Source organism: Passer montanus, unplaced genomic scaffold (genome assembly GCF_014805655.1).
Source record: "Passer montanus isolate IOZ18808 unplaced genomic scaffold, ASM1480565v1 scaffold24, whole genome shotgun sequence".
Classification (NCBI taxonomy): domain Eukaryota; kingdom Metazoa; phylum Chordata; class Aves; order Passeriformes; family Passeridae; genus Passer; species Passer montanus.
Window position 1 is genome coordinate 5,507,362 of NW_024367037.1, and position 20,078 is coordinate 5,527,439.

The window sequence follows — 20,078 nt, forward strand, 5'->3', positions numbered from 1 at the left end:
AAGGGAATTTGAAACAAATGTAGATAAGTATACGTAAGTACACAATTTGACTCTGAGACTACATAAAGTTGACCAAAAGCAAAATAAAATGTTCTTTGGAGAGTTCCGTGGTTAGCTTTTTTTCCAGCAGTTTTCTTGTAACTCATTTGTGGTTAACCCCTCTGTATTGCAGTCTGAAGACAACTTAGATACAGAGATGGTCACAAATGGCCTTCAAATCCATTCCCTACTTGTCTAGGATACTCAACATTATTTCTTTCACTTGTTGCATGTGAATTGTTGTGGCCAAATGTGACACACAAGACTCCATGATTCACACTTCAACTTGTCTAAAACTACTATAATTCATGACTGATAATATTCATATTGCAAAGTTGGTCCCTGGCATTAGAATAATAAAGTCACAAAGTGGTTCATCCTGAAAATGACACCTTCTTCCCCAGGATGTCACAATCCTGGCTTCTGGGCTCAGCCATGCCCTGTGTTGGGGCCTTTGGAGCCATCTGGAATGGGCTGTGTCCAACCTGAAGCAGCCTGGCTGTTCCTCACAGAGGCTGCTCTGCAGTCCCTGCTGCCAGCACCCCTGGACAGCAACCCATACACATTCCTAGACAGCTGAAAAAAGCCATAAGCCAGTCTGGAATCACCTTTTTCAGAACGCATATAAGGCAGATGTGATGGTACTACTCTGTGGTGGTTGGCCCATTTTCTCCTCATTCCTGGTTGTTTTCATCCCTGCTGCAATCCAGTTCTGCCATAGAAACTCTCCCGCCGTCTGTGCATTTGATCTGCTCTCACTGATGTTGATATGTGAATTGAAATTCAGCTGAGTGTCTCAGTCTGGAGTACCTTTCATTTATCTGGGGTGGCCTCAGGAGTACGTGGGGTATGCCAGATACATCTCTCAGTTCGGTGTCCTTTTCTGCCTTTGCACTTAAGCTCATGATGAGACTGATGGCTGGATTCTGTTTTTTTATCAACATCTTTCTCTGAGGACAATCCACTTTTTTCCCTGGGCCAAGCTCCTCAGAACAAAACTGGTGTGCTTATTTTGGTTGTTCAGGCTCCCCTCTGTTCACCACCATCTCTCACATGGTAACTGAGGCTATGCTGTTAAGTTGCACCCCTTGGGATGCTTTTTCTCTCAAGTTCCTCAGGACCACAAAGGTGGCACATTTGACTCTGCACAGAGTCAGATTCTCCAATTGTCTTGTCAGCTTCTCAGGGTATCTTGCTCCCAGGGCCTCCCAAGCATCTTACCTCCCTGGCATGCCAGTGTGCTTTCCTGGCTATCACCAGACAGTAGGAGACACTTTCATCTGTTTCCAATGTCACCTGCCTGAATAGCTCCTGACACGATCTACTGTGCTGCTCTTTGGCTACTCTGGAAGGTGTGCTGGGCAGGGATTTTTCATGACAAGGTGCCTTGGGCCCTGCTTAGAGATTTGCCACATTTGTTTGTCAAGAATGTGCCAGTGTTATCCATATAAAATCATAACTCATTAATGTCAGGTCAGGTTAGGGTTACATGACTCATACATTTATGCATGCAATGTACATAATGCTCTTACAATATATTTTAAAATACACTGGGAAGAAAGCTCAGGCTTAATTCATTAAAAATTACATCAGAAAGGTTGCTTTTTTCCCCCCTCTTTCTTCCCTGTGGTGGGCTGACCTTGTTGGGATGCCAGGTGACCACCAAACCACTCTATCACTCCCCTTTCTCAGCTGGACAGGGGATAGAAAATAAAATAAAAACAACTCATAGATGGAGATAAGGCAGTTAACAAAGCAAAAGTGGAAGTTAGGGCACGCACAAACAAAGAGGAAAAAAAAAAGTTTTATCCTCTGCTTCTGCTCAGCAAATGATATCTGGCCACCTTCTGGGAAGCAAAGCATCAGCACTTGGAGTAGTTGCTCCATAAGGCAAACATTGTAAATAAGGAATGCCTCCCCTTCCTTTTTTTTGCTTAGCTTTTATATCTGAGCTCACATCCTCTGACATGGAATATCCATTTGGTAAATTTGGTCTGGCTAGCCCAGCTGTGTTCCCTCCCAGGATCAGCCATCAGATGGAGGGGGAAGGTTGGAGAGGGCTGTTGCTGTGCCAGCCCTGCTCAGCAGGACCCAAAGCACAGGTGAGTTATCAACACCTTCGCAGCCAGAGCTGAGCTTGCACCAACCAGCCAGCACAGAGCAGAGCTTGGTGAGGGCTGCTCTGGGGAAGTGACCTTCAGCTCAGCCAGAGCCAGCACATTGACCCTGCTGAAGTTTACTTGCTTTCACTGAAATGGTTATCCCATTCAGGACTTCATGTAGTCTCTACCTTAGTGAAACACAATAACTTTTAGAGCAAGATTCTTGAAGATGTTCATGTTAAACTCTTTATTTCACCACAAAGCCCACTCTAGATATTCTCTCGGCATTCTTCTTGGTTAAATTAGATACTAATTTTTGAATCTGCAAATTACTCCCTGTTACGCTTTCTGCACAGTTATCCTGACTGAAAAAATTAACTCACATCCTTTGACTTCAGTGACTTTTAGGCACATTTGTGTGTGAAGCGGACAGAAATCAGCATGTTAACAAACAGGCTGGATGTGTAAGGGAGTAAAGTGCAGGTAGGTAGCTTGCTTGGCTGAAACCAGATACCGTGACACTTGCTCCTGCAGCAATTTGCCCCTCACCTTTAGCCTTTCTCACTTCAGCTCCCAGCAGTGCAGCTGTCAGTCTCAGCTCCCCCTCTCCTCTCAGCCCTGTGACCAAGGCTGTGCCTACACTCTGGATGCCAGGGCCAGCTCCAGACTCCCTGCACGGTGTTAATGTGCTGCCAGTTTCCCAGAAAGGAGTTGATCCCATCACACGGCAGAGGACTGAAATTGCTTAGGCAGCTCTTGTCCTGTAAGTGCCCACTCTCCTCCTCTGAATTTGAAGGGTTCATGTGTGGGTATCTACACTGCAGATAGTGTTTCAATGTTGTGTGTGTAAAACGTGAGAATTGCAGTGGTTTGTAACCTAACAGGGCAAATGTGAACATAACAAACTGTGAACACAGTTTCAAATGTGAAATGTTTCAATTAGGCAATTGGCTAGATAGCACTTTTAAGCCTTTTAGAATGTTGTTATGTAAATGCTCTCTGTTCATGTTTGCTCAACTGATTTAAATCTTTCTAGGTCCTATAGAATCACACAATCCTAGCATTGTTTTGGTTGCAAAAGGCCAAGCGTAATCTAACACTGTAGGCCCACAACTAAATGATGTGTCAAAGGGCCTTATACACCTGAGCACTTCCAGGTACTGTGATTCCACCACTTCCCCGGGCAACCTTTTCCACCATCTCAGTAAATAAGTTTTTCCCAATATCCAGTCTAAGCCTCCCCCAGCGCAACCTGAGGCTGATTGGAATGAGGTACAAATAAATACTGTGTGTGCATTGATTGATGAGCTGGATGCATTTGATGCAGGGGCAATTCACTCCTGAACTCCCTTTAAACGGAGTATGACAGCTGAGGCAACAAAGCCACCATTCAGCCAGTTTGCCAACACAGCTACCCAGAGCACTGGGTGGGCTTCCCACAGTGCTGAAGTGCCCATCACTGGGCAGGACACTTCTGTGGGTACTTCCATCTCTGTTTTGCAGTCCAGGCTGAGCAGTGCCTTGCTGAGCACACCAGGACTAATTCTGGCTGGGAGACAGAGATCTGAAGCCATGCCCCTGCATGTGCTCTGGGCGAGTACTTGGTGCAGGACTTCAGTAATGCTGGATATTAGATAATTATGGATATCTGCTTCTGTTTTGGCAATCCTGAGGGCTTATCCCTTGTGTAACTCTGGCAGTGCTGGAATCTGTTTTATCTTTCACAGCAGTGCACTTCCAGAGCCTGGGATCCACATGACTCTCCAAAAAGAGAAGCAGGTTTTTAGTGGATCATTTTTGATGTCCCAGCTTTGTGACGGGAATTTTACCTAACCAGATGGGTGAGTGGCAGCACACGGTGTGACAAGGGCAAATCCAAGCAAGGTGCTGGTTGCCCCGTCAATACACACATGCAGACTGGCCACCTGGCTCCCACCTATGGCCCCACAGTGGCTGGATCCCTTTGGCAGAACCAGCTTGGTTCTTTTTCCTTTACCCAAAGAAGTGTTATATCTTCTATATCTTCATCATCCAGTCAAATGTGATTAAAATACTCTGTTTTTTCAAAAGAGAGAAGGAAAGAGAAATGTATGAGTGGGCAGATTGTGATCATCTAAACCTTATTTCCTTAGAAACCATAAGTAATCATGGACCTCCAGAATTCTGGAAAATATGAAAAACTCTCTGGAATGTTACAAATGGAACACAGTATAAAGGGTAAAATATGTTCTAGTTTTATTATTTAGGTTCAGAGCAGTAGGGCTATGAAGCTAAATCTGGAATACATATGGGGAGGAGATTTGATTTTGGTGACTGGAAGCCAAAACATGGCCATTTCAAACCAAATTTCCTTCCTTCTGTACAGTTTTCTGAGGTAGGGTTTAATGTTTTCCCTGGAGAGAAAAATTAAATGTTTTCTTGAAGAGTATTTGTAAAACTGAAGTCTACATGCTTGTGACATCAAATCACAAATGTAGTGCTATATTGCCCTGTGGGCATGGAAATTTCAAGCTCTTGAGTACACTATTATAATAAGTTTAAAATGCATTTTCTTGCAAACAGTGTAATTCCTGGAGACACTTTAGTTGTACATTGGTTTACAGATTGTTATCACAGTTGTGTAAAGAAAAGAAGAAAATATTTCTATTTCCAAACACCAGAATCAGGCTGACAGGCCTGTGCTCTCATTGAGGGAGCAGCGGGGACTTCTGTTTTCCTCTGACTGTAAAACTGCTTTCCAACCCTTATGCAAAAGCATTAATCTTTGCTTAGAAACAAAGCAACTATTCATTAAAATTCCTTGAGAATTTATCTCAGTATGCTTTCAAGTAACAGTTCTGAAATTATTTCACTAAAGCATGTTAAATTAAAGGAAAGGTTTTACCTGGAAAAATAGCAATGACTTTTAGTCAGATACCCATGTCTGGCCTTGCTGTCACATTCAGGTTATGAGGCCATTGTCAGCATACTTGTCTGTTCCATGTATTTCAAGAAAACTGGGTTACAATAAACGGGGACAACTTGTGACAACATAATGTTTAGCTCACCAAGCTATTTCTGCTTATTTGGGTTAGATGGTGGTGAATGGATTCCCCAGTTCCTGTCTTTGCATCTTGAAAGCTCTGATTTCATTATGCTGAAGTAACTCCCCACAGACCAATATCTTGAATATCCCCTGTGAAGTTAATTTCATAGCTTTTCCTGGCACCTTGCTTCTGCATTTGCATCTGGGTTTATTTTGCCTTCACATAGTTATGAAAATTTCTCTAATTTTTTATCTGCTTTTTTCCTTTTTAATGCTTTATTTTATTACTTCCTAGTCTTCCCAGTGAGTTGACGACTGATTTATCTTTTATCTGATATCCATTCATATGTCCATGAATAACCTTGCTTCCTCTTGGTCTTTTCTGTCCATAAAAGCTTCTCCATATTTGAAGATGATTGCTCTTAAACTCTTCCAAATTCAACAGCATTTAAAAATTTTTCCTCTATATTAATAAAGGAATAAAAAAAATCAAGGAAGATTGGAGCTAGCTATAGTGACATAGTTGTATATTTAACATGCTGTTTTTATTAACACTTCCCAACATAGTGCTTGATTTCTCTCTGACAGTCGCAGTAACTTGAGTTCAGTGCATTAATAGTTTTAATCTTCCTCTCATATAACTTACTGATGTCCTTATAATGGTGATTTTGATTAAGTCTGGATCAATGTGAATAAATTTTCCTCATTTGATTCAAGTCATATTTTTTTCTCTAAAATCCCGGGCTTCTGTACAAAAAATCAGTAGTGAGTTTTAACTGTATCTTTTGGCCCGTGAACAGACTTCAAATGCTAAATTTTTGATGCTTATTTCAAGAAGTGCAATACATTTTAAAGGACTCAGTGCTTGAAAAGTGTTAGAAAGTGCAAGCTATGAACGTCTGGCTTTGCTGACCTAAGGAGAGCTAACTACACTGCTATGACGTGGTAGAAACATAAGCAAAGGTAGGGGAAACTGCTGGGATAGTGGGAAGAAGCTGGTAGCTGCTACCAGGAAGAAAATCACATGCAAAGACAGAAAACCAGATCTAAGCTGGAACTAGCAGCAAGAGAAGTAGTTTTGTTGGAGCCGTGACTGAAAGCTGAAACATTAGAGACTCCTCAGAACCTTTGATAGCAGTCCATGAACTCATAGGAACCTGCAGGAACTGGATAACACTTTGGACTGGATAGCAGCAATTTCTAACCTGAATTACTTACCCATGCTAACGAAGATGGAAATGAGCTTTCACATCCAACTCTTACAGGGTTCTCCTGATGTTGTTTAAAATGGATTTAAATTTTATCACCGATGGCAGGAAATTACCCAGCTCATAACTAGGATGGAATAAACCTACCTACTCCAGGTATGAAATGGCATTCTTTGAAAATAATGTTTTCCCCTAGCACTAAGTTTTTTGCAATCTTTGATTTGTAGTACAGATTTCCTGCATGTCATTAACATAAAATGGATTGCTGAATAAATATTCTAATTTGGGCTTCTGCTAGACTAAAACCATCCACTTCAAGGATTGTCCATATCACATCAGTGCAAAAGATCTCATTGCTTGTTTTAAAATTGTGAACTGGGACTGGCATTTTAGTCAATCCCAAAATTTGTTCTCGTTCCTATGAGACAAATACTTAAAGGCTTGTCTTCATTTCCTTATCCTGGGTAGGATACTGGATATCCTGGGTGAGACTGGACTGGATAATAATTATGCATCAAAAAGACTGCTACAGGATTTCCTCAAGCAGATTTAAAGGTTCTTTCAAAGCCTTCCACTATGGACAGTACCTTTTCCATTCTTGCCCTAGGTCTGCTGCTACAGAACCAACAACTGGTGTCTTACTGGTCTTCCAAAAATCACATAAATGCTGTACCTTTGCTTCAGCTTCATGCATCTCTACCCCTTTCTTGCCTCTTGCTAAAACAAATAATTTGTGTTGTTATGAAAGTGCTCCTGCTCTAATTGTGCATGCATGCTGATGATCTTCTGTGATAAGATACTGTACAACTTTACAGTGCCACACACTAAACACAGCAGCATGCAGGAGCTCACATGATGGTCATTTAATATCCATGACTCACAGTCCACAGGACTAGGATTCCAGCCAGCTGGGATTTGTTCTAAGTGGCGTGAAATGACAAACAGTGCATGATATACAGCTCAGATACCAAACATGGTGGCCAAGCTTTTACAGAAACATGGCTCCTTGCCCTCTCCATTAAAAAAAAAAAGAAAAAAAAAGAGAAAAATAAAAAGAAAGAAAAGAAAATAATGCAATAGATTCACCCAATGACTACTGAATATTATTTTTCAAAAACTTATGAAAAATTAAGTGCCAAGATAAAGAGCATGGTATCTTGGCCTTTCTGGGTGGTTTCTGCACCCTCCCTGGTCTCTGGCTGTTTTCCCTTTGTTTAATTTTTCAGTTTGAGTTTTATGTCGGAAACTGATAACTCCTCTAACTGTGCTTGTGATATCTCTCCCTGATTTTTGTACATAAAACTGCAACTTATTTTCCCTGGCTTGATATTCAGCTGGGATGTTTTACAGTTGCGGAGTGCAAGAGGGATTAGATGCTACTCTGTGATTCACCCAGTCCCCGAGGACAGCTATATAAAGATCATCCTCTTCCCCTTGGCCCCAGGGAAGCTAGGGGGCAGATTACGAGCTAGCGGAAAAGACGAATGCATAAAGGAAAAAAACTCACCGTCTGCAAAGAGGCTCCTGGAGCACACATTCCCCTGCCCTCACATTGTACAGAACTGGGAAAAAGTGCACTCCACTACTCGCCTGCAGTTGGCATAGCCCTGTGGGGGCAGTTCAAGGGAGAACAAAGCCACTAAAAGTTCTCTTTCCCACATTGGGATTGCTGCTTTCACAGAAGTTTCTCAAGGTTCCTTTTCCAAGGAGAAGAAGATGATGGGAAAGGCAGGACCCAGAGACCCTGCTGTTTACAGATACGTTTTCCCTATGGCCTGGGAATCCTGAAATGTGATTGCCTTGTAAGGGCAGGTTATTTTCAGCCACTCCCTTCATTATGTTCCAATTAAACCCATGGCTCAAGTGGGGATTCTGTGCTGGAGAGATTTTGCACTGGCTCTCTGCCCGGGGATAGATTGCAGCAAGGGTAGACTCTTGACAGAAATAGGTGGATATGTGTGTAGACCTCCAAGTCTTGAAACAAGAATATCACTGCTAGAGGTCAAGGCTTGAGCTTGCCAGTATTTCCCTCCTTTACTGAAGTCAGTTGATGCTCCCTTGCCAGTGCTGGCTATTTTTGTAACAGTGTCACAGTGGTGGGGATTTTCTCATTTCGGACCATGCCACAGAAGTGACAGAGCCTGGGATACTTTTGCCTCTGAGACTTCATTAAGAAGTGCAAACTCTGCATTTTTATGCTGCAATTTCTTCTAGGTTACTTGTTTACAAGCAAGAAGTACTTCAATTTTTATAAAATATTTAATTGTATTTTTATGTGATTTATCTGAGGTTTTAATATTTTAAAACTATTATATTTTCCTCTGGAAACACTTGTCTTTTCTAATTTCTCAGAAACAAAGTTTTGAAAAAAAAAATCAAGATTATTGGGTTGCAGGGTTCTTTTTTTTTTTTGCTTTTTTTAGTGGATATACAGAAGTTTTAGACGGCTTTTCAAAACACTTGGAATTATGGATTTAAATCCAAAAATTTCATATCTGGTCCTTTTCCATGGTTTTTATTGAAGAATCAAGATACGATTTGAAAAAAAATTGAAGAAAGAAGGAACCTGAAAGCTGACAGCTATGACAACACCTGCCTCAGCTTTCTGGGTTCTGCGTGGCACATCTAGTTATATTTATCTTTCTATTTTTGCATCACCATTTTGTCCTGTATCTCTCTCATGCAGCAGGGTTTTGCTGCTTCAAAGTCTTTGTCAACTGTAAAGTCACTGCTCCGTGTAGTTTCTTTAAGATGAAAAGCCTTTCCAAAATGGGGGTTTGGCCTTTTTACAACTGGAGCAGTATACTTTATTTCATTTTTTTCTATTTTTAATTAAGAATTTTGCTGCAGCACTATCTGGTATTACCATTGGATTTCCTAAAGCTTCACTGCCTTAACTTTTGTTTTTAATGTTCATTACATTCAAATGTATTTTGTTTTAAAATAACTGTGGCTATTCATGTTACTGAGAGCAAATTCAAAGTGCCCTGTACAAGAAGGTAATGAGATTTGTGATGATTCCCAGTTCCTTGGGGAATTATTTCAGCCTTAGATGGCCCTTTGGGAATGCTCTGTCCTTGCACAAGAAATCTTCCCTTAGTTATAAGTAGATACTTAATATAGGGCAAGATTAAAATCCTTGACAAAGGTTGTAATGACTTCACTGGGTCAAGGATTTTACCACAGGATAGTGAAACAAAGAAATGAACAATGTAAGACGCCGACTCCCTTGTGAAGGAAGATCACTTTTGGCATGGGTCTTGGACCTCAACCAAGCACTTTGTCTTCTGAAGTGAGATCTGTAGTGTGCATGGAAATGAATCCATACCGTGCTACCTGCTGGACTTTTTTGTATTGGTTTGTATTTTCTGGGCAATAATATACAAGGAAGAGAGGAGTGAGTCTGTGATCATTTCTCCTCTATTAATAGGTGACATTGGTAAGATGTGTTTAAAAATTTGTCTGTCTGGCCTCAATTTCTTTACTGATAGGCAGTCTAAGCTATGTTTGTTACAGATTGCTGGGCACTGAATCATTAGATATCTATCATAACGCTGCAGTCACCTTTTCACAATAGCTGTTGTTTTCTACGAGTTTCCATTGAGTTTTGGGCTATTCAAGAACCCATCTTGTGTCAGCTAGGCTCTGGAGGCTATTGGTGTTTCCTGGTACAAATATGGGACAGGATTATAATTTTCAATAATATGTTGGGTTACAAAGAACCTAACAGACCAAGGCATTTTGCAGAAGTGTTATCTTACTCCTTAATGTTATATAACATTATATGTTATATTACATTTAATGTTATGTATTACATTTAATGTTATAATGTACATTATAATGTTATATAACATTAATGTTATATAACATTTCCCTGGGAGGGAAAGTAATAAAATCTAAACATTTTTTTAAAAATTAAAAAAGAAAATAAAAGAAAAAAGGAGTTGCTTGGGTTTGAAATATTCATTTTTCTCTACCTAGCTCTATGGTTTATTTTTCTGAGGAAGAAAACATTTTCATTTCTAATATGTTGACTGGGGGGAAAAATGTTATTCTAAGCCCTATCCTGCATATTTCAAGGCTGGCAGTGCTTTCCTACTCAGTCTTGTGGTACACTACCTCCCACAGGCCTGCAGATAAAAGCCTGAATCAAAGCACCTTGCTCATCTAATTCCCAACACTGCATCAACTACTTGCCCACTGTTCCTTCTTTCTAATGCCTCGCACAATTTCTTCTATCCTGTGAGAGGAATACATGCAATTGTGTAGGTCTAGTTGATGTACGTTTCAGTTTGCTTTGCTTAATGGTTTGGGTGTGCTCACTTTTGTTTGCCACCATCTCCCTAGTCTGCTTCTCTGACCAGAGGCCATGGTTAGAAGGACATTTCCACAAGGACATACTGGATCCTGGTATAGGTAAAGTCTGGATCAGAAGATGTTTTGAGCACATGCTTTGGAGAAGACGTATGAAACTGCAGTGAAGTTGAAAGATGTGTTTCATATAACAAAATGTCAAAAGAGTCTGAAAGGCTTTTAAATGGGAAGTATTGTAGGAAACCACCTTCTTGTAGAAGAATGCCCCAATACAACTTGCTATCTTTTGCATCTTTAGTCTAGCAGACAGAATGAAAAGAAGACAGATCTACTGTCTGCAGGAATCAAATTGTAGAATTCAGTGTCTCACTCCACTTGGACCTTGAAAATCTTCAAAAATAACTTAAGGCTAAAGGAAGGGAAAACTTGTGATGCTGAGAGACATAAAATATTACAGTTTTGTAGATAAAATTTCTAGATAGAATCAGATTGATTTGTGTAGATGAATTTGCCAGGAAGGGAAATGAATGAAGAAATACCCAGCTTCAGAGATGGGATGAGGATGGGTGGGAGCTCATTTCACAGTAAATTCTGTATGTCCATGTGAATGCTGGTTACAGTGACATCAGTGGTGACACTAACTTTTTTGGGAGGTGGGAGATGGCACAGGGCAAGGCAATGCAAACAGCTTCAGCAGAACACTTCCAGTAGAAGAGAAAGTGACTGGTAGAAAACTCCTCTATGGTCTGTCTGTGACCCGTGAAGACTGATAAACCTCTCTGCAGCTCTGTCCTGGTCTCTTCAGTGAAGAACCCTGCTAACTTTCTCATAATGGCAAAAGTAATTAAAAAGGGAATCAGCTTCAGAGGAACATCAACCACACCAAAAGTCTGTCTCTTTAATGATATCCCCTCCATACTTCACTGGTAGGCATTCTACTAATACCTGCCAATTCTATTCCTAATCAGGTCTATAGCTCACTAAAGGCTGTTTTATATCTAACATAGGTACGTTTAATGGTTTGAATCCTTGTCTGGGAAAAGAGATTTTAGAAGAGACGGGAAGACATGTCACACAAGATACTGGAAGTTCAGTAGTTTTTTATCTTTGCTCAAAACCACCATGGAAGATGTGTGGAACTACTTTGAACAGCAGTGGATTTTATAGAGACAAAGTTCAACATGGTCATAAGTATATTGACTTTCATTACAGCTAGGTTTCCTGCAGTGTTTGAAAACTCAAAAAATTAGGGCCATGCTGTTGGCAGGATGGAATTATGAATCATTCTCACTTCCCAGTGCCCATCCATGTCTGAAATGAGGCAAAGAGAGCACCTGGCTGCTGGGGAAAGAACCTCTGAAAAGCAACTATGTATGTATCTGTATGTATTGCCTCTCTTGAGGTCAAATGGACCTCTTTCAAAGTTAGGCTGAAGTTCTTCAATTAAAGAGGGCTTGATCAATTAATATTTAGTTGAGGGTATTTTACAAGTATTTTTCATTACTTTGTAATACAGCTGTCCTGTAGAATTCCTGTCTGAGTTGCTGGATTCCTGGCAAAGGAGGTCACTCATCACTGTGGTTCAAGGGAGATCCAAGAGGCATATTGCCAGATTTTGGGTTCCTCAGTGGAGTCTGAGGTTTCCCAAAACTGTAAATCTGAAGGCTCTTGGAGGAAAGAGGCTGTGAAAGCTGCAAGGTTCCCCATTACAGAAGGTCCTGCAAAGCCTGGAGTTGGCTTCCAAGGACTGTGGCTGGAGCACATCCATGTAGTTATCACAGTATCATGAAATCCTCACAGTTTGCATCTCTCAAACTCCTGTACTATATGCTTTAACCCTTCAGTTTTTAATTTGGTGCCTTATTTTTTTTCCAAATACTCATGTCCTTATACACTGACAGAGCTTGCACAAGACTAAATCAAGCCAAAAGAAAACATCTGGACATGTCAAAATGTGGATGAATGGAAGTCTCAGCTGGATTGTTCCATACAGTTTTGGATACCATACTTCAGAAAATATGTGGTCCAAATGGATGTACTCTGCAGAGATTAAAAAGAATAACTGGAAACTGTGATCAACAAGGAAAACAAAAGCAGAATTAGGTTTATTTAGTCTGAAAAAGAGAACTCCAAAGGAAGGCAGGAGAAATATTCCTTAGGTATGCACACTCTTGCCAGGAAGTAATAGCTTGTTGTCAGAGCATTCACAATGCATATGACAAAAGATAATGGACCTAAACTGCAGAAAAGGAGATTCATGGCCAAATCAAGGGGTAAAGTATGGAAGGGTACCCTAACACTGAATTATATTGCCTGAGAAAGCTGTAAATCTCCATCATTAAGGGAGATAGCTGCTGTTGTTTTAGGCAAGTATTTCTCACTTATGTCTGGGTGTGGGTTAAAAGGAGGAACTAAGCTGATTTTTGAGAACAATTCCGGCCATGTTTTCTATAATATGTTTTGGAAGTAGGGAAGGAGAAAAGCTTGGAGATGAAACCTGAAGAAACATCCAAAGATTATGATCTTTCTTTATTCTTTTATTGGCAAATACTACATAGAAAAAGTAAAGGAATACTTGTATCTTCCCTGATACATGAAGAAATCAAAAAGTAGCTTTCTGCTCTTCTGTTTTGACAAACGTGGTGAATAGATAGCCCTGTTATTATCTCTGTCCTTGCTCTGTTACTGAAAGAGCAATTGAATAAAGTTATAATATTTATCTTCTAGTAGTTTTAGGTATTAACACTAAATAACACTGATAACACTCAGGTAATGTTGTCAACCCTGCAATGGACTCTCACTCTGATCTTGTGCAAGATTCAAAACATGTGTAATGCTCTTCTGCCTTACAGATGAGGCATAAGCTATTCAATACAGACAGTTTGATTGATGTATTCCAAGAAAATATAAGATCTTATTAGTATTTTTAAGTATCCCCTAAAACCTCCTCCGTTTTCCTGTTTTTAGCTTTTTCTAATAGAGCTTTTACAACCAGTAAAAGCTCCTTCCTTCCTTCCTTCCTTCCTTCCTTCCTTCCTTCCTTCCTTCCTTCCTTCCTTCCTTCCTTCCTTCCTTCCTTCCTTCCCTCTTCACCTTGTTTCCATGAGATCTGATAGAGGGTCAGAGATCTTCAGCATACTCTGTTCCTTGAAGTTTTATGAAATTAGGCAGAGAGTAGGAAAGGACAATACTCTTAATCTTTATGGGGGAAGAAGTGGCTGCCTAGATTTTCAGCCAGAAAAAGTCTTGGAAAGGAGTTGTTATGACTGATCAGCCACAGGAAATGCTTCCTGCAGGTAACATGGGATCTTGCTCTGCAGCAAGGTTTTTGCGCTTGTATAGACTCAGTCTCTGCTCAATAATTAAGGCATAAAGAAAGTTTAAAAATCAGCTATCACAAGCACAGAAGCTGTTCAAGATTAGGCTGCACTAGTTAATGGGCTCACCCAGCTACTTGTTTTCTTGTGAAGAAACTCAGTTAAAAAGTAATAAATAAATAAATAAATAAAAGTAATTATCAGAATCCTATGAATGAATTTGAAAACAGCAAAAGCTGAGAAATCCAAAGGTAGGTCTCTGTAATCTTGCATACAAACCATGTATTTTGAAAAAACTAAACATATAGTATTTTGTGCTAAATATTATAATGATTGTTTTAAAAATCTATTGCAACTCAAAGCCTTTAATGTTCCTCCTAATCTCCCTTTAGAGTTTGTTTGTTGCTGGCTTTTCTGGGTGTGAGAAAGAGGATGTTGCAGAGGATGACACAGAGGGTGACAAAGAGGTTGGCTGCCTCTTCTCTTGGACATGGTCACTGCAGATTGGTGCTAACCATTATTTGCTCTTTTTTCAAATGTTCTGGGGCAAAACAATAAGACAGGACGCATCTGACTCTGTCTGACAGTCCTGTGGCATGGACCAAACTGAAACAGCTGGGGCTTATTTTGCGGGATGAACTGATGCCTAAAGAGGCTGACCTGGAACAGAAGCTAGACAGAGTTAAAGGAATGAAGCAGGTATTTATTAAAAAGCCTTTAAAGGATACACTGGGGTTATACAAGAGTCCAGCCATGGCTCTGCCCAAGGTGGATAACAGGTCACGAGTTTTCACATTTTATAAGTTTCGGTCCATTTACATGTTGGGGTTAATTGTCCAATTACAGCTTCAGGTTATGAAGTCCCAACCTCCCAGATTGCTCTCATCAATTCACTCTTGATTATACTTCTTGAGCCTGAAGCTGCAAGGTGTCTTTGGTTCTCAGGCTGGAGAAGGATTGTTTTGTCTAACTACCCTGTGAAGAGAATTTGCTAACACTTTATATGAAGTTCAGAGTCCCACACTAAGGCAGTACAGAATCTAAAAAATATGAAAGCTAAAGATTAAGATATAATTTCCCCCCTTTAGAGGCTTGACAAAGTCTTTACCTTGTCAAGTCTCTATTCTAAATATCTACTAATAATAGATATTTAATAACTGATAAATATCCAACAATAGTAAGGAACTAACAATTATAATAAACATCTAACAACAGATAAATATCTAATAGTAAATAAATATTTTTGGCTCAGTCCAAAGTTCCTTGGTACTTTTTCACCTCTCCTGTTGCACATGTCCTAGAAAAATTGTGTCAGGGTCCTGAGTGCATTAATGAGCCTTAGCTGCTCTCATCAAACTCCCATAGGGCCTCCACCCACATGTTCTGCTCAGTGGCTCCACTGCAGCTCAGTCTCTGCTGAGCTCTGCTCTAGCTCCAGCTGTGTTCCAGCCATGCCTGGCCATGGCCCCTGCTCCTAGCTTGACATGGGACCTGTCCTGTCACTATGGACTTGCCTGCTGAACATGAGAATGTGTTTGACTCTGGCTACTGCTCTCAGACCTGGCCTGGCCTTGCCTTGATGATTTGCATATAAATGTCACTACAAAATGCTTGGGACTACAGGAATCCTGGCTTCTCAAAGGTACACAGCTGTGGCTTGTCTTAAATGGATTGAAGTGTTTCCACAATCTGACTTCTCTGTCCCTTCTGTGAGAAAAATTAGCCTCAAAATTAGATCAAGCAAAACATTGTTAGTTTGGTCAGCCTGTGCACATGGATTTGCTCTTATCCTTCATTCTTGCACACCCAAAAAATCTTGGCTAAAATCAGATGTCTACCTGCACATAGTGGATTTTACACATGTGGGATGGCACACTGCTGCTAAGGCATGTCTTGCTATTGCTAACCCCTTCCCCAAGGAATGGAACTGTCCTGACAGGAGACAGTGGGACTTACAGTCTCTGAATTTCAATTACAGGGGGAGGAAAGGAGAGAGGGAAGGAGAGCTGGGTGTTGTTGCTGTCTGCTTCCCTGTGCACAGAACATATTTCTGCATGGATTTCCCGCAGCAGTCATTGATGATCGCATCAGCAGTAATGTCCCTTGATGCTTGCAATACTTAAGGAGTCCAGGGATGGTAGCACTGCATGGAAATGGGGCTGAAAGCAGGAAGGAATACTGGTGACAGGCGAGTAGAGAGCAGAAGAGCTGCTCTGTGTGTGGAGAAATTCTATTCAGCCTAGCACTTTTTCTCTGATGAACCAGCAGCAGATCCAGCAGAAGAACTAAGGAACTGGCCATTTCTGGAGTGACTCCTCCCTTGTTACATCCTTCCTTCCTATCTCCAGCAGTCCCTGGGCTAGAGACTTACTGGTCAAGAATCAAAGTTGTTCTGTCTGATAGACATGACCATCATTCCTATGCTTTGTGGCAATCTAATTTCAGCCTTCCAGTACCTGAAGGGAGCCTACAAGAAAGATGGAGAGGGACTTTTTACATGAGCATGTAGTGATAAGACAAGGGGGAATGGTTTCAAACTGAAAGAGATTAGATCTTGGAAGAAATGTGTTAGGGTGATGAGGCACTGGAACAGGTTGCCAAGAGAAATTGTGGATGCCCCATCCCTGGAAGTGTTCAAGGCCAGGTTGGATGGAGCTCTGAGCAGCCTGGACTAGTGGAAGGTGTCCCTGCCCATGGCAGAGGCCTTGAAACTAGATGACATTTAATGTCCCTTCTAACCCAGGCCATTTTATGATTCTATGATTCTGTGTTCATTGTGTTTCAGAGGAGTTTATTATGGTTGCCTAGCACAGGGTAACACCAACATGCATAATTTCAACATGCATGGTGCAAATCTACCCTCTCTATTTTATTTTTCCATGCAAGGTCTTCCCTTCTAGAAGGGAAGGGCTGTGGAAGATTACTGGAACAAGTAATCTTCCACAGCTGATGGAGGGTAACGACTGCACTTCTGAATTGCCAGTTCAGCTACACACACAGTGGGTAGAAGCCCAGCTTGCTTGTTTCACTTTGCCATGAACTTCCCAATCTAGGAGCTCTGATTCCTGTAGTTTTCTCACTGAAATACCACAGAAGATTATCTGAATAGCCATGCTTCTGTAGACAAAACCAGAACAACTGCTCTTTTGAGCAGTCTGGAGCTCAGTCGCATATTTAAAGTTGCATGGATAGATGGGCTGACTTGGTTATTTATCTTTATATATGGATTTATAAATTCTTTATTATTTTCTTTATTATTTTTATTTAACGTACTGTTATCTGAAGGTTTTACACAACAGCCAGTGTTATATTGATTTGTACTCTTCACCTCTTCCAGTAAAACCCTACCAGATGACAGTGGAGTAAGGAGGAATTTTCTGAGGTTATTTTCTGCTATCTGGACATAGGTATGACTTTCATTATGCTGTTTCTGTAAGATCTGCAACTTCCAGTCATAGGAATTGCTTGTGTGACTGTCAAGCCTCTTGTGTATTCAGATAAGAAGGACAGTGGTTCTCTGGAACAAATATGTTTTTTTAGGATGACATAACAAGTGCTACCATCACTCTCAGTATGCGACAAAACAACTTTTAAGTGGTATCCTTCCTGGCACCCACAGAGATGGAGGGTGAGGTTTACTATTTAACAGCTGTTGGTGACCTTCTTTGCTCACCAGTTTGGAGTCAATGATGTTCTAATGCTGTTGTTTACCTGGCAGCTGATGTTCTAGAGACAAAACAAATTTTGGTCGGTCCCCTGGGCTGGCTTCCAGTGGCTTAATAAAATGTTTCTTCATTGGCCTCTATTCTGTTCTGATCAATAAAGCCCCATGGACTTTGCTTCTCTGTGATCTCTTATTTTTCTCCTTGTAGTTTCCCAGCTAATTCTTTAACTGGTTCATAACTTGGTTGCAATCCTTTTGGCAAAAATAAAATTAATGAAGATGTGTCTCTCAGATATGTGTTTCAAACAATTAAACTTTGCCTCAGATTTTTAGTTCAAACTCCTAAAATAAAGTATTTTAAAAATGACAGAATTACAAGAAAAATACCTAAGAAAATTAGTTTTCATTTTGGTAACAGTGAAGAATGCATTTAACTTAATTATTTTTCTTTGTATAGCAGTCTACATCAGCCTTGGAAAATGGTTGAACTAAAGATATTTCCTGTCGCTTAGAAGATGAGTTTGAGTTGAATTAAATCACCACTTAGAATTCCACCTTAAATTCTACAAAGATGGCACTTGCTTAAGGTCCTGAAGATGGGAATATGATCTGCTAAAAATCAGACAAGTGAGCAGAAACAAACTATGACTTCTGCCCCAGGGGTAATGGAGATGGAGATGAATCCTGACAAGCACACACATGACAAGACCTAGGCAGAGCAAGAACGCGTGACTCACAAATTGTAGTGGCACGTTCTCTCCAAGGGCCTCAGTGTGCAGTAATGCCTGAAAGATCTCAACCAGGATCACATGATGCATACAGTGGTTGGCTGACTGTTGAGCCATATAATAAAACCCCAACAAATTAAGTATAAAACAGCCTCTGGTGAGCTATAGCCCTAATTAGAAATAGAATTAACAGGTATTAGATTAGCAGAATGCCTGCCAGTGAAGTATGGAGGGGATACCATTAAAGAGACAGACTTTTGGTGTGTGTTTATGTTTCTCTGAAGTTGATTCGTTTTTTAATTATTTCTGCACTTATGAGAAAGCTAACAGGATTCTTTCACTGAACATATGAGGACAGAGCTGCAGAGAACTTCATCAATCTTCAAGGATGAGAGATGGAGAATGCAGTTTTCCACTAGTTACTTTCTCTTCTCCTGGAAGTGTTCTGCTGAAGCTGCTTGCATCCCCTTGCCCTGTGCCATCTGCCACCTCCCAAATGGTGAGTAAAGTTAGTGCCACCACTGACCTCACTGTCACCACCATTTCCCTTGCACGTGGGCATGGAGAGTCTCCTGCTGCTGGAGTTTTCTATGAAATGAGCTCATGTTCAGTCACAGCCCAGATCTTTGGAGCTGAGTATTTCAGTCTCCCAAGGTGTTTTCATCTGCTTTTACTTCCTTTACAGCGGCTTCTCTTTGTCCACTCTGGTTCCTTCTTTTCTCTGCCGTCTCTTGTCCCTTTTCTTTCTGCTCCTTCTGGACCATTTTTTTCTTTTCCTTTTTCAACTTACATCCTCTTTCATTTTTCTAACTTTATCCATTCTGCACAAAATTCAGGTCTGCAGTGCTTGTCCCTCATCTTACCAGATCAGAGCACTGTCCCTTCATGGCATCTGAATAAGGGTAATCCTGGACACAGACATTGCATAAATCTTCATGCAAGCGTGGATATGGCAAATACTCAGAGCAGAACAAACAGCAGTGGCAATGGGGGCAATCAGAGGTTGTCTCATTTTTAGTTCATCAGTGACCTCCTTCTAGCCTATAATCCTGAGATTCTGAGTCTGTGAAAGAGTCCCAAGGACTGTGTCCCTTAAATCCACCAGAATGGATTCTGGAGCAAGCCATCTCTCCTGAAGTCTGCTGGACCTGTAAGCATAGTGTTGGTCTGTGTCCCTGCCAGCTCTGCTGGGTAAAATAAAAACCACCAGTTTCCACACTTAAATATTGGAAGGGTCTCGTTTCCCACAGTCTCACTGCAGTGCTGCTGTGCCTGAATAGCACAGATCACCTGTCAGGTGTAGTGGCCTTGCTACGCTTACAATGTAGAGCTTTTTGGTGCAGATATAGTGGTTATATAGTCATGATTATGACAAAATTAGTCATGTCTTTGACTTTTAAATTCTGTTGTTCTTGCTCGTACCCCTCCCCAGAAGTATAAACTTTTAGAGAAACATGGACCATATTTGATTGAATAGTTTCTGTGAAGATGCCTTCTGCCAGAGCAGTCATGTCAAGGGAACAGATTGGCCGGACCATGATGTTCAGCAAAGTGGCACTTTTTAGAGTGTCCTTGGAGAAAGTCAGGTATGGGTTTCAGTTTACTGGACACCCAGGAAGAATTGTTGTCCTCCAGGTTCTCAGGTAAGTGCAATGAATGAATAGAAAGTGATTTAAAAACT

General features: G+C 40.8%; 1 long non-coding RNA gene across 2 annotated transcripts in view; it reads left to right on the top strand.

Annotated features, from left to right (window-relative positions):
* The first annotated feature begins 6,140 nt into the window (after window positions 1-6,140).
* The window catches only part of LOC120503014, a 39,173-nt gene continuing 25,235 nt past the window's right edge, over window positions 6,141-20,078 (top strand). For both annotated transcript variants that reach the window (XR_005627633.1, XR_005627634.1), the window contains exon 1: window positions 6,141-6,530. This is a non-coding gene — a long non-coding RNA (uncharacterized LOC120503014). The remainder of the gene's footprint in view (window positions 6,531-20,078) is intronic.